Below are 13,724 nucleotides of genomic sequence, written 5' to 3' on the forward strand. Positions count from 1 at the left end.
CGATTTGTTCTTATTTTAAAACTTTCGGACGTCGAGCGAATTTTAATTTAAATGTTATAATGAATTTATACAATTTCATCCGCATTTTAAAGCGTTTACAATATAATTATTTACGTAAAAATTTTGAAATAATCAATGCGTATTCTGCCGAGTAATATTATTTTGTCATCCGCTAAAGGAATTTAATGATTCCTATACAAACGAGAATAATGCAAAATGAACGAGTAATTCGCTCGACTACCTACATATACTACTAAAAAATTCAATTTGTCTAGTCGAGAACGGATAGAAGATTATAACGAATGAAACGCGGCTTTTCTTATCAAAGTCAGAAATTAAAAAAAAAACATTAAAGCCTCAAATAAATCCTCTTTCATCTGGTTCCGCTCTTTTGATCTCTTTATTTCAACTTTCTGTGTGTGAATATCACGCTTATGACTCGAATGGAATATCTAGATGTGCGACAGCTGCACAGCTATAGACTGCTAAAAGAGCCTCTTGTTTATATCCAACGCATTGTCTCAGACAGGCGCTATTTGGCCGTAAACGCGATGAGATTGCAGACTGTTATCTCCGATACGTTCTGACGTGATGTTTGCCGCGGCACGTGCATACACACATTCTTGCACGTCGCATTCAACAATGCATACGGCGCGCACAGAGCACACGAGCGCAAAGCAATAATAAACTACGAACAACGCGCTTTGTGAAAGGATCGGCAAAGTTTCACGGGGTGCGCGCTCGCGCGTCCGAGGGTGGTCTTTCCGATATAAAGCGAAATATAAATTCCGCGCACCATCGCCGACGTAAATCACGTGGAGAGATTCTGTCATTCTCGTTGCCGCGGCCCTCATGATTAGTGCGCGCCCGCATTGTTATTTGATATTAATTCAGCATGGCTTAGCAACGTGGCTCCGACCGACTAAGCAGCATAAACGCTTCGCATTCAGCCAAAGGACTTGTCAACGGCAGTCCTTCGCCTAAATCGCTCTGTACATACACACACACACACACACACATATATATATACACGTACACATAAGTCGGTATTGTAAATTTCCACTTCCGCTATGGCATTAATTTGCGAGAAAACAGCTGAGTCTACACTTCAGTCTTTAATAATGGACAAAGTGGTCGTTTCTGCGTGATATCATTTTGAATTGATAAACATAAAATAAATAGAAACAGTGTTCATTTCGCTTATTATTTTAATGTATATTTTTAAAATTTATTTTGATCGTTTGAAAGTAGCAGTCATAAAAATATAATTGTAAGAGATTTATATATGTCCTAAAAAATAGGATGACTACATAAATAGATCGGTGGAGACCCTCGGGGAATAAAGCTCTCAGCTCGCAAGAGAAGAACATTATTAATTTATAATTCGAGTAATCCTCTTATCAAACTGCGTTATCCACTTTAACTATTGATCTATGAATACATCCTTATCTCAACCACAATTGAGAGCTCAGCTGGGATATACACACGAGCAGGGTAAGACACATCCAATGTGGTAAAATGGAGATGAAAGATGAAAGAGCTGTTAATGACACAGAAGAATATTATGCACATAGATGCCATGACGGTCATGTAGCTAAAAGACAAGCTAAAGCGACATAAGCTAAAAATAAGACGGGACATCAAAGCGAAGTTGACGGAGCAACTTCGAACAGCAACTCTTTTAAACGATCAAAAGAATGTAAATAATAGTTATAATAACGATGGCAACGGTCGTGAATCCAGCAACGAATTTAAACACAACTTGACAGATGATAGACAGTAATGATGTAATTATTCACGCGGATGGGAAAGATACAAGCTAACATTTAATAATATTGAAGTTGAGGACTCTACAGAAACAGTGAATCAGAGAGACCTTGATGAAATGGTGAGATTGTATCAGTGCACAAAAAAAACGATATATATCAAGAGACTTTTACGTGGATCATAAAATACGAAGCACGTGGTAAAACATGGAAAGACTTTAAATCTGCGTTGAAATGAGAATTCTCCCCGAAGATCGACAGTCATGACGTGCATAAGCAGCTATAAAGGAAGAGAAAGAAAGACCAACGAGACGTATCACATGTATTGCTACAGAATGCTGAAAATTTCTGCTCAATCGAAATGAAGATTAACGTGATAATATAATAATCGACGAGACGAGAGATAAATTGTTTTATATAGAGCAAAAAAGTCTCCAAACTTATTAACTTGTAAGTCGTCGAAAAACAATCTACTACATAAGAAATAAATAAAATCGCATTGACGCATTTTAATAATCAAAAAGAAAGGAAAGAGAATTTCCAGTTACAATTTGAATAAAATCAAAGACATAAGTATTGGATTGAATATAATTCTGAAAAATAATATTCCAATATTCCATATATCGTTCGCAGATTAGCTACAATCGAACAAAAAAGGGACATATTTTTACATCCACAAATGGCGAAGATATTATTTATTTTATTCTGAACATGTGTGTCTATATTCATTAAGAAAAAAAATAGTATAACATATAAATGTCTTTTAATTACAGAAAATTAAATGGAAAAATAATTAAAATAAAATATCCATTAGGGAAAATCAAATAGATCGATTGCGTAAAATCAAAATTCTTCATATTGTATTTATATGTTAATATTTGTACTTTTTCTTTCAGAATAATATCCATATTGGAGAATAAAAATAATTCCAATACGTCTTTATGTGCAGCTTCTACTGTTATTATCAATTATTTTTAGTACCATAAATATCATATATTTATGAAATATCCATTAATATCTATTAAATGAGATAATAGTTTTAAAGGATACTAGACAGATGTAGACAGCTCTTGTAACTTTCATGGTATTCTAAACAAATATGCAATACATTACATTGACCTTTAAAGGTCAAAACAGTTATTTCTACCTGTGCTAACAATAAGCATAAATTTAATCAATATTAATGCAAGTCTAATATTACTTATTATTTAATTACAAAAATCTCCATCTTAAAACACATGCTTTTCATGAGGTAAAATAATTTTTATGGATAGATTGATAAGAATACAAAACTTTACGTACATAATATACACGATTATAAATATAATATTAAAAATCCTTTTTTTATCTGGAATTCTTGAAAAAAAAAAACTTTATTTTCAGTTAATAAGACTCACATTAAGAATTTATATATCACGAAATTAAGAAAAGATAAGCTTAAGATACATTGTTATTGCAACAATATCTGTATCTTATCATGAACAATTATTCGTTCTCAAGAAACAAATATAATTTGCTGAATACTAAAATAGGAGAGGATCAATTACTGCTAAAGAGATTATTGTCTCTCGCAAATTAGATTTGCTCATACGACCTCTCTGCAATTTAATCAATGCTTCCTGCAGGGATTCTCACGATATTATAATCGACTGCGTTTCATAGATCAAAGCCGATTATGCTAAGATTAATCTTCTATTCCGCTTTGATTTGTTTAATGCAAAAGAAAGGGACAGAGCGAAAAAAAATGAGAAACAGATACCTGCAAGTTTAAAATTTAAAAGATCATGCATCTCTTGTAAAATAAAAAGCACTTATTATTTACGACAATATATCTTATGTGATAAACATGAACTTTATCTAATAATTTAAATTTAATAAAAATATTTATAAAAATAAAAATCACTATATATCTACATATATATACTGATTTTTGTAGAATATAAAGTTTGTCGGTTACTAAACTAATGTTTAAATAATAACATATTCTGAATCATCGACGAAATAATTTATTCATAATAACATAAATCTGTTGGTCTATGGTCTGTTGATCGATGTAAACACCTTCATCATATTATCATATTATTTTACCTTGCATTATGGGTATATGCATTTCGCGTACATATTGTGCGCGTGTATGCCAATATCGTCAAACATATTATTAGGCATGACACATCGTTGACCCGCCGAAATCGGGCACCAATCGAGATAATGGAGGTAACGTGGTCCAGCACACCTGCACGCGTGCTGAATACGCGCTTGCATAGTTTATGCGAGTACCAAAATTGCGACGGAATTTATGGATAGCGTTTTCTCGCTTGAAATTACGCGATCGGGATGCAATTGCTATGCACCACAGCTTCATCTTGTAGCACTTATGCAATGCCCCGAAGGGCATCTTCTCGTTCGATTTACGGCGAATGCGTTCTCACTCGCGTGAGAAAATAAAAATAGATCCTTCTTAAAAAGAAGTAAACTTCGTGAAATTATTTATTGATGATAGTTAGCCTAAGGCTTAAATTTCGAGATTAATTTATATTTTTGAATATTACGTTTTTTTGTTAGCTTGCGTCCTGGCCAATTTTTAAAAGAATGAGATAATCGAAGTGAAATACCGCATCTATATTTGTCAACCGAGGCCTAAAAAAGTTTTAAAATTTTTAAAAGAGACTGTGGAATTAGCGGGCAATCCAATCTTCCTTCGCGAATGCATTGTCTCGAAATCTTTGTTAACGCTCGGCAAGAGAGGACGACTTTTGTTTAGAAACAATATGCCTAACGTGGCGTACGTAGTACGCGCATTTTTCACAGACCCTCTAGCGTGTCGTTGTATCGGAGTCACGATACAATCGCCGCACAAAAGTTTCATGCTTGGAGCGCCGACTTTTGACGATCGCAATACGGGTCAGTGGTCATGCGCGTCATATTGAAACAAATTAGTTTTGTTTTCGGTGACAATAAAGATATTTCTTCGATTCAAGAAAGGGGCAATCTTTTTTATTTAAAAACCGCAAGTAAAAATCAATTTTTCCAAACAACTCAATCCTGAAAGTAAAAATAATAATTTTATATAATATTTACTTTTGCTTTTTTTATTATATATTTAAATTAAATTCCAGATATGTGAAAGAGATATCTGAAAATCAAATAACATATTATTTTATATAATTTTCAATTCTTATTGTTAAAAATATTGCGCATTTTATTAAAAATATTATTGTATTGTGTTAAAAATATTTGTTTATTTAATAAAAATTTAATAATCTCATAATTTTTAAATATGTATAATAAATATCACAGCTAAGATTATATATGTATGTATATATGTATGTATGTACATATGTATGTATGTATATACGTGTATATTATGTTTAAATATAACAATTTTTTATATTTAAATAATTCATTTTTTTACATATTTTATTTGACAGATAACGTATAGAAAATATCTTGTCAATTTTCGTAAGTTTGTCTTAAAAATTTTCGTAAAATACAACTATAGTATAATAGTATACTTAAATAATAGTGTAGACTATCACGTACTCAAGAGTATGAACCACAGGACAGCCTGTGTAATTCCAGTTAAGGTAAATGTCAACGCATATTACATTAGGGATCGCTGCAATTAGTAGATAAGGCCGAGTACAAGATTTCCAAAAGCGCAAGTTGAACTATACAAATGTATGTAATGGTTAATTATCTCTATTCGAAATATTCATGTAACATTATTGATGTAACAGTTTGAATATGATAATGAATATTAATCGCTTATGAACTGTTCTATGCGCATAATATGCATAAAATTCTATTACGCAGTATATTACGGTCGTGCATATAGATACATATATATTATTTGTGCCTAATATTGTACATTATATTATTTGTGCCTAATAACGTCTAAAGAATATTAAATTATCATGTGACAGCAATGATTTAACTCGTAATCGTAGCAAAATACATTTTTATTTTGGCACATAATATTTCAAAGTTTGTACAATCTAAAGTTTTTTCGTCTATATAAAATGAATATAAATAAGTACTCTATAAAATAAATATAATAAAAATAAATTCATTCATTTAAAATTCAATATAGTTTTTATTTCAGTATAATTTAAAAAAACGGTATTATTTCAAAGTCACATTTAATGTCAAACCTATTTGAATCTGATTTTTTATTTAATTGTTTAATTTTAGATTTGAGACGGATGTGGAATAGGCGAATTTATGGCTAATTATAACATATAATATACGTTTTATAGAAATTGTAACTGGCAAAACTGATTATAGAATATTTTTTATGTAAATTACAAAAACTATGAACAAATGAATTCTATCGTAAATCTAGATTTTTTTACATTTTTTTTCTATTTTAACAATACTTAAAAAGTTTTTGTGTACGTATTCAATATTCGTCCTTTGTTAAATTTATACATGAAAGGATGTAGAATTGAAAATATTCAAAACATCAGCAAATGTTTTTGTCGTTGCATTTAATTATATTCGTGTGCTGAATTTACGAAAAAAACATTTATCATATTTATCGTTTCTCGTTTGTATATCTTTATAGTAAAATAAATTCAGCATTTGTTGAATTTGAGAATTGAAATTTTAATTACGACCGCGAATATGATATATTGAATTTTAATAAACTTCTTTTAATTAGCTTTGTTGTAAGAACTTTTAACTGCTTGATTATATTTATTATATAATATTTTATATTATATAATTATATATATATATAATTTATATAAATTATATAATTATAAAATTTTATATAAATCATATAATTTTTAATATGTTTTTAATAATTTATCTTTTCTATTAGTTACAGTAAAATAACATTGGGACTTGTAGCAAGATCATAAATTATATAATTTTATCTAACGCTATTTATAATGCTCAGTCACATGAAAGAGAAAATTGATCTGTTAGATTTGTAAATAATTTCGATTCTTTGATTTATATACATTATTTATATAATAAATAAAGCGAGATAGTCGCAGCAAGGATTAAATAATACTAGCTTGTAATACAGTATCTTGTAACGTTGAGAAGAAAAAGACAAATACGTCATTTGATTATACGCCTACTACGCTATATGCGAGTATTGCGAAAAAATTTTATTTAGTATATATTTAGTTAGAGTTAAATCTCTAATGCACGGACATAAATTCCTCTTATCAGTACAAAAGAAGAATATTAGTTTTTCTGCGCCCTCAGATGTCACACGCACCTTGACTCCTTCCTTGTTTTGCGACATCCTTCGCAGTTGTATTTATCACTTGCTCTTTCTCCGGTAACGTTGTCGCAATGGTTGCTATGGGGATACCCTCTTAGGCTTTTGTTCAACATCAAGCGACATCGTGCCCGATTTTTATTCCTGCTATTCGACCCTTGTGGTCCGATACGTCTCTCCTTTGCTCCTTCTCGCTTTCCTTTTCTCTTTCCTTTTATTCACCAGTCTTCTGGGACTTTCATGCGACATTGAAACGTTGTTCATTCGTCAGCTAGACCACTTTCTGTCCAGCCTTAAAGAAAACGTTGTTATAGCTTATCCGTGTGCTTTATCACTCTGGATAAATCGAAGCTCTCCCAAATGTGGATAGTCGTGGATTTTTCATCGCTATATTCTAAATATCGTCTTCTGACTCGTTACTCCTTCGAGATATAATCTGATAAATTGTGTTTAAAAGATTCGCAAAGAGAACATTGCAATAAGAATACTACATATTATTAAAAGAGAAAATATTGAAAGTTTTTCTTTCTTATTTGTTACTTTTTGTATCGTTAATATTTCACAAAATAATATTGTTCTCCGTGACTATTTATTTTTCCTGTGCGTTTTTGCATCCCTTGTAATTTTTCGAGAATCTGATTGCACGCAAATATTTTTCAAAGTGATCAGATAAACAATATTGAGAGATAAGAAAATTAACTAAAAGATAAATGTTAATATACATTACAATTAACTAAAAGATAAGTGTTAATATATATTACAAAATTTTAAGAATTATAGTTCATTCTGTTTCCTATAATTTTGCTTCCTATGAAAATATCGTCGTCGGAAGAATACACGTTTAAAATTTTGTGACAGTATCTTTCGTGACATTATCAGAAAAAAAATCACACTCTTCGTGATAGAATTTCCTGGCGGAAGCATTCGAGGGAGATATTTACCGACTGCCGTCATGTCTTTCATCTTTTAACGCCCACCTGTAGATCAGAATTTCTTCTAAGTATCGAGCCTGAGAACCACTTGGGATGACGAGCGTCCATGGACCTTGCATTGTTACGTCCATCACGGCGATTGTTTCGCGAAAAGCGATCCCTCAATGGGAAATAATCGCTTGTCATCCGAATATAGCTCGATATGAATCGCTCGTTCTGTTACCTGCGCAGATTCCTCTCGTTTCGCCGATGAAATATCAAGCAAACTATCTGTGAACTCGATTTGATATAGTCGAAACCATTGTCGTATATGTAGTATGCGCAGAAAACGTCAAGCGCAGGAAATTGAAGAACCGTGTCCGATAACAAATACGGAAAATAAAGATTTAAAGTAGATCCTTGCGTAAAAAGAATTTACGCAAGAGCTTTTCGAAAACAATTATTCCTGGTCATAATAAATTTCATCATTAAGAAACGAGTATAAGTCTGATTCATAATTCTTGTTATTTCCTCCATCTTGCTTATATTAATTTTATTTCATGTATATTTGTTCTTATTTTCTTGCGATACACATAAATTTTTATTCTCTGAAATTTGTTTCGTATATTCGAGAAGAAATTCAATAAATTGTACATTTTTGGACAATGTATCTCCTTTAACTCTTTCAACGCTGCAATGTTTCTTTAACATCACCGTTACTTTAAAAGTATGTTTAAGTTGCGAAAACTTGCTTACAAGATTACAGAAACTTTGAAATCTCATGAAACATATATGCCTCAAGTGACGAAAGTGTTAATCAGATATTCAATCAAAAGTTTTCATCTACAAGTAATTTTTGTGCAATATTTCAAAATATAATTTGAATTTTTTAAGACGTTGGACATTTTGTACACAATAATAATTTAATTTATATTGCTATAAATATAAATTGAAAATACTTAATATTGTAATGTACGTGGTATTAATGTACATAAATCATTACTACATTTTGAATAATTATATACACATACATACATACGTATGTGTGTTCAATAATTATATTAAACATTAAAAATACTCTATATTTAAACACAATATTTTTTGAATATTTACTGCTTCACGCGAATACGTCTTCGTGTAAAGCATATATTGATACTTCCATTATCGATTCCCTGTCATCCTCAAATATTTAACTCGATAGAAAGCTTTAACGCATAGTAGACATGATCGAGTTTACAAAACGTGCACACCGCATCGTCTTGACAAAATCAGGACATTTCACCATCATTTACGTGAAAAATATTGTTTCTTGTTATAATATGTTTCTAAAAACCTATTTTATAAACTGTTCCTTCTCTTTTATGCTTTTGTTATATTTTTGTTAAAAAATGTTTCACATTTTTTTATCTAATTTTTAATTTATATCTTTCTATATTAACACAATATTTATAACAATGTGAATAACGAAAAAGATCTAACAATAATTTTAAAAGAATAATAAAAAATAATAATATTTTAAATATTTTATAAATTAAATAAAACGTATATATATTTATAGAGTATTTATTCTAAAAAAAACATAATTATATTACATATATTTATATAAACTAAAATATCTATAGAAACGAGCTAGTTTTTACTTTTTCTCATCTAGAAAGCTTTTCGCAGCCTTATACTCGGATAAATATCGAACGTGAAAAAAATTTACTTTATCCTAAGAATTAGTTTTTAATTTTTTTCTTGCATTTTTTTTTATTTAATTGTTATTGGCCGCAAGCTTGTTCGCAGATGAGTTTTCGAAGTGGTGCCTGATGAGTTTTCCTTCCGACGAGTTTCGGGGTTGGATTTTATTAAGATACTTCGCGTGGTCTGCATCGCGATCTGCGAAGCAAGAAGACGAGTCCTTCAATTTGCGCGGGAACTACCTTGAGTCCTCCGCCAGTTTTTCGCGGATAAACTTTGCTCGTTTTTACGAAGCCGCAATCACAGCCATCTCTGATGATAATCTACAAGTTATCATTACTTTCCAGCAAACGTCTCAAAACGTCTTCCTGCCATTACAAGGACTTTTCCACGTGACTTTTTGTACATAACTAGAGGCAAAATCTGCAATATTCTAAAATGCATATGCAAAATGCATATTTTATGTAAGATATGTATAAAATTACGCGATGCAGAGAATTTTATTTTGGGAAATAAGGTTTCCAAGCTTTCGTAGAAAGTTTTAAACTCTCCTCTCTTTAAGAAGATTAGGGGCAAGTATTAGTAAGAATAAACTACTGAAATATGTAATTTCTATGTTTTATTCTTGGGTTACTCTAAGATTTAAAAGGTTAATCCTCGTTGGGAACAAAGGAAAGAACTTTTAAGAGAGAATCGCCATAATACATATTTTGCCCCTACTGCATCATTAATAATACTACTACTATTTAATTTAAAAGGATGTGTATTCACACCCTTAAATTAAGAAGAATTATCAATATACGCTTTTTAATAATGCAGGTAATAATTATGCTGATACAAGAATGTTGGTGAATTGAAATTAAGTATGTAAGAGGGGATTAGTATAGATAAAATTGGTGTTTGCTCGCATAAATTAAAAAAAAGATGCAGTTACATTTCTTGTGCATCCCATCTATATACTAGTTTCTAGTTACAACGCTTCGAATTACATACGTTGCGTCGTGTTGCGTGAAATTAAATTCAGGAGCGAATATGATCTCGCGGAATATCTGCTGCTCGTTCATAATTTCAATGTTAACGTGATGCCCGCGCGAGTAATTCATTTCGCGTTATACGAGTAAGTCATTCCACACAATTGCGAGAGTCTGGAGAATAATAAATATGTAAAGAGCGTTAATACACATTTGAATAACGAAATATTTGACGATTATAAAATGCAGAAATAATTACCTAAAAATTATTAGAAGTTAGCCAGAAAAATGTTCTTCAATTTAATATGGATTGTTTGCATAATTTAATTTTTCTTTTTTTTAATTATAATTTCCCCGGAATATTGAACATTTTAAATCTTTTTTAATGAAAGATACGATATCATAAATATATAGAAAAATATAAATAAATACAAATGCATTTTCTATATAAATTAATTTTATTTTCTTTTTTTAATCCTGAAAATGATTCTATTTCGCTTTATGGCTCTATGATGCGAGCTATTTACCTCTCAGCTCTCGCAATCGGCATCATTACCACGCAATGAATGTTGAAATAGGAAATGTCAAAGCTGTCGTATTAATGACGTACAGGCATTTCGCAGGCCGATAATACACGCCACAATGTGACATTAAAGCACGCATTATGGCGATGCAGGGTGGCGATCCGGCTGGTCGATTTAGCATGCGTGCTACCATAATACATATTAAAGTGGAGAGTATTAGCAAATATTGGAAAATCTAGACTATAAAAAGATCATATGTTCATTGCAACATTCATATTACAATATTATAATTAAAAAAAAGAGATATTTATCACCAATCTCTGAAATATGAAATTCAAAAGTTATATAATATTCTTTCAACGAGGAAAAATTTCAATCTTGATGATTAATTAATATAGAAAAAATCTAAGTACTGTTATTTAAAAAAGTCAAACAAATTTTTTATTAAAAATTTTATTCAAAGCTCTGAAACTTCCGCGCACTATTATTGGGTTATCGAGCAAATTTGCGTTATTCTCGCTGGATGTATTTGTGTATTTTAATATATTTGTGTAATCTCGTGAAAAAAGGTCTCGGCTTTTAAAGATAGTATTTGCGCTTTCAAATAACAATAAATTTATTTTATTGCTTCTAAAATTGGTTTTTACTTCTCGAAATGGAAGTCGGTTAAAACATATTTTCCGTGACGATCGCCTTTAATGGTGCGTGAAATTGCAGTGGCCAGCAACAAAATATTATGTATCTCTCGCTTCATTTATCACGTTACGCTGTAGGATCCTTGAGCAATAAAAAAAATTCGTGTTTAATATTACTCGTGTTTCTAATAATGTAAATCAAAATTTTTATATCGATTTTTTAAATTTAAATTTTTTACCAAAAAACAATCTTTTTATATGATTTTTCTCGTTTGTAAACCTCAACGTGGTTTGCAAACGTGACTTTGACGCATGCAAATAAAAGTCCGTGATCTACGTATTTTTGTGCATCTGCACTGTGTTGTGATTTCAAATAACGTTAACAAAAAAAATTCTAGCTGAGAATGTTACTAAAGAATTGTTGTTCTAGTTCAGAAAACATTAACTTGGCAATAACATGTTATTATAATTTTTATCATGTTAAATGGACGCGATGCTGAAAATAGATAAAGCAAACTCCTCCGCTTTTCTATTTCTTTTTTTTCAGAATCGAATGACATAGAATTCCTTTCATAATGTAATTTTTCACACGTTTTACATTTAATTTTAATATTTAATCATCATTTTATATGCGGAAACTCTAAAATTATTTTGTTCGTTGAAATGAGAATTTTGTCAGATTTAACCAGATTTGATATCAAACATTTTATTTGTTCCATAATAATCGTGTCGGAATTTTGTTGTCAAGCAAAAGTATCGTGTCGAATTTCAATATTATATTTCTCATATAGTTCATTGAATTTTAAATACATCGTGGACTATTATTTTGATCACAATTATAAAATATAAATTCAATATATATACAATATATATAAGATTTTTTCGAGAGAAAAACTTGAAGTATACATTTCGCAAATTTCAATATTTACGATTACACATATGATAATTGAACATCGAATTAAATTTGTTTTTAAACTCTGAAGTTCATCAGTGATATTATATGTTTTGAAAAAGGAGAAGAAAACAAAAACTCATAAAACTTTAAGTTTTAATTGAATAATTTGCAAATAAAAAGTCAATCAAGAAATTTATTTTTTTGGACAAGTTAAATTGTCGTTCGAATTTATTGACTATCGATATTAGATACAAGTTTGTTGTCGATGCTCGTGTGTTGCCGGAGCAAAGTAATCAAGGCAAGTGAATCGCTAATTAGGTCACTTTGTGCATAAGTAAGCCCTATAGCTTTGACTGGAAGATTAATTACTTGTTATCTGTGCGCACGTTTCGGGTCCAGACTTCAAACATCTAGTTTTCCCTATCATTCCTCTGATAAAACTGTAATTGCGCCTTATCGTAACACTTTTTTTTTCAATTACTTCTCTTAATTCGTCTTATATGAGCCATCAAGCTTCACTATTAATCGATCAGCCGTATTAGCATATGAATGGATTGAGTTCTCATGATTTCTCGTAAGACAGCCAAGTTTTAACGAGTTAATATTATTGTGATATAGCGAGAGTTTCTAGAAAGTTACTGACATAGCAAAACTTGTATCATATCGATTTCGCAGAAATTATACGAAAACTATGAATGGAAATACATGTTTGATAGAATTTGTAGCATTGAAGTTTGCATATATATATATATATATATATATATATATATATATATATATATATATTTGACGGAATTTACATTCAACACATATTCAAACACATGTTCAATATGTAGGTGAAACCAGACACGAGATATATGCATACGTTCCAATAATATAGAAATTTTCGTATAATGTGTTTATAATAACGTTTGTAAACTATATTGAATAATTAAAATCGTATTTCCTCGTATGTGGCAACAATATTACATTTATTAGATATTATGTTAGTCATTTGATTAGTAAACGATTGCGAAAATATTTTAATCAATGCGGGAGATATTAGGAAATTTTAGGAGATTTTAGGAAATATAACGTATTTTCACATATTACATTATCACATATTA

General features: G+C 30.2%; 1 protein-coding gene across 6 annotated transcripts in view; it reads left to right on the forward strand.

The window, feature by feature from the left end:
• The window catches only part of LOC105255900, a 124,449-nt gene that overhangs the window by 77,122 nt on the left and 33,603 nt on the right, over positions 1-13,724 (forward strand). The gene's annotated exons all lie outside the window — the stretch shown is intronic.

Source organism: Camponotus floridanus, unplaced genomic scaffold (genome assembly GCF_003227725.1).
Source record: "Camponotus floridanus strain SB8 unplaced genomic scaffold, Cflo_v7.5 scaffold89, whole genome shotgun sequence".
Taxonomy (NCBI): domain Eukaryota; kingdom Metazoa; phylum Arthropoda; class Insecta; order Hymenoptera; family Formicidae; genus Camponotus; species Camponotus floridanus.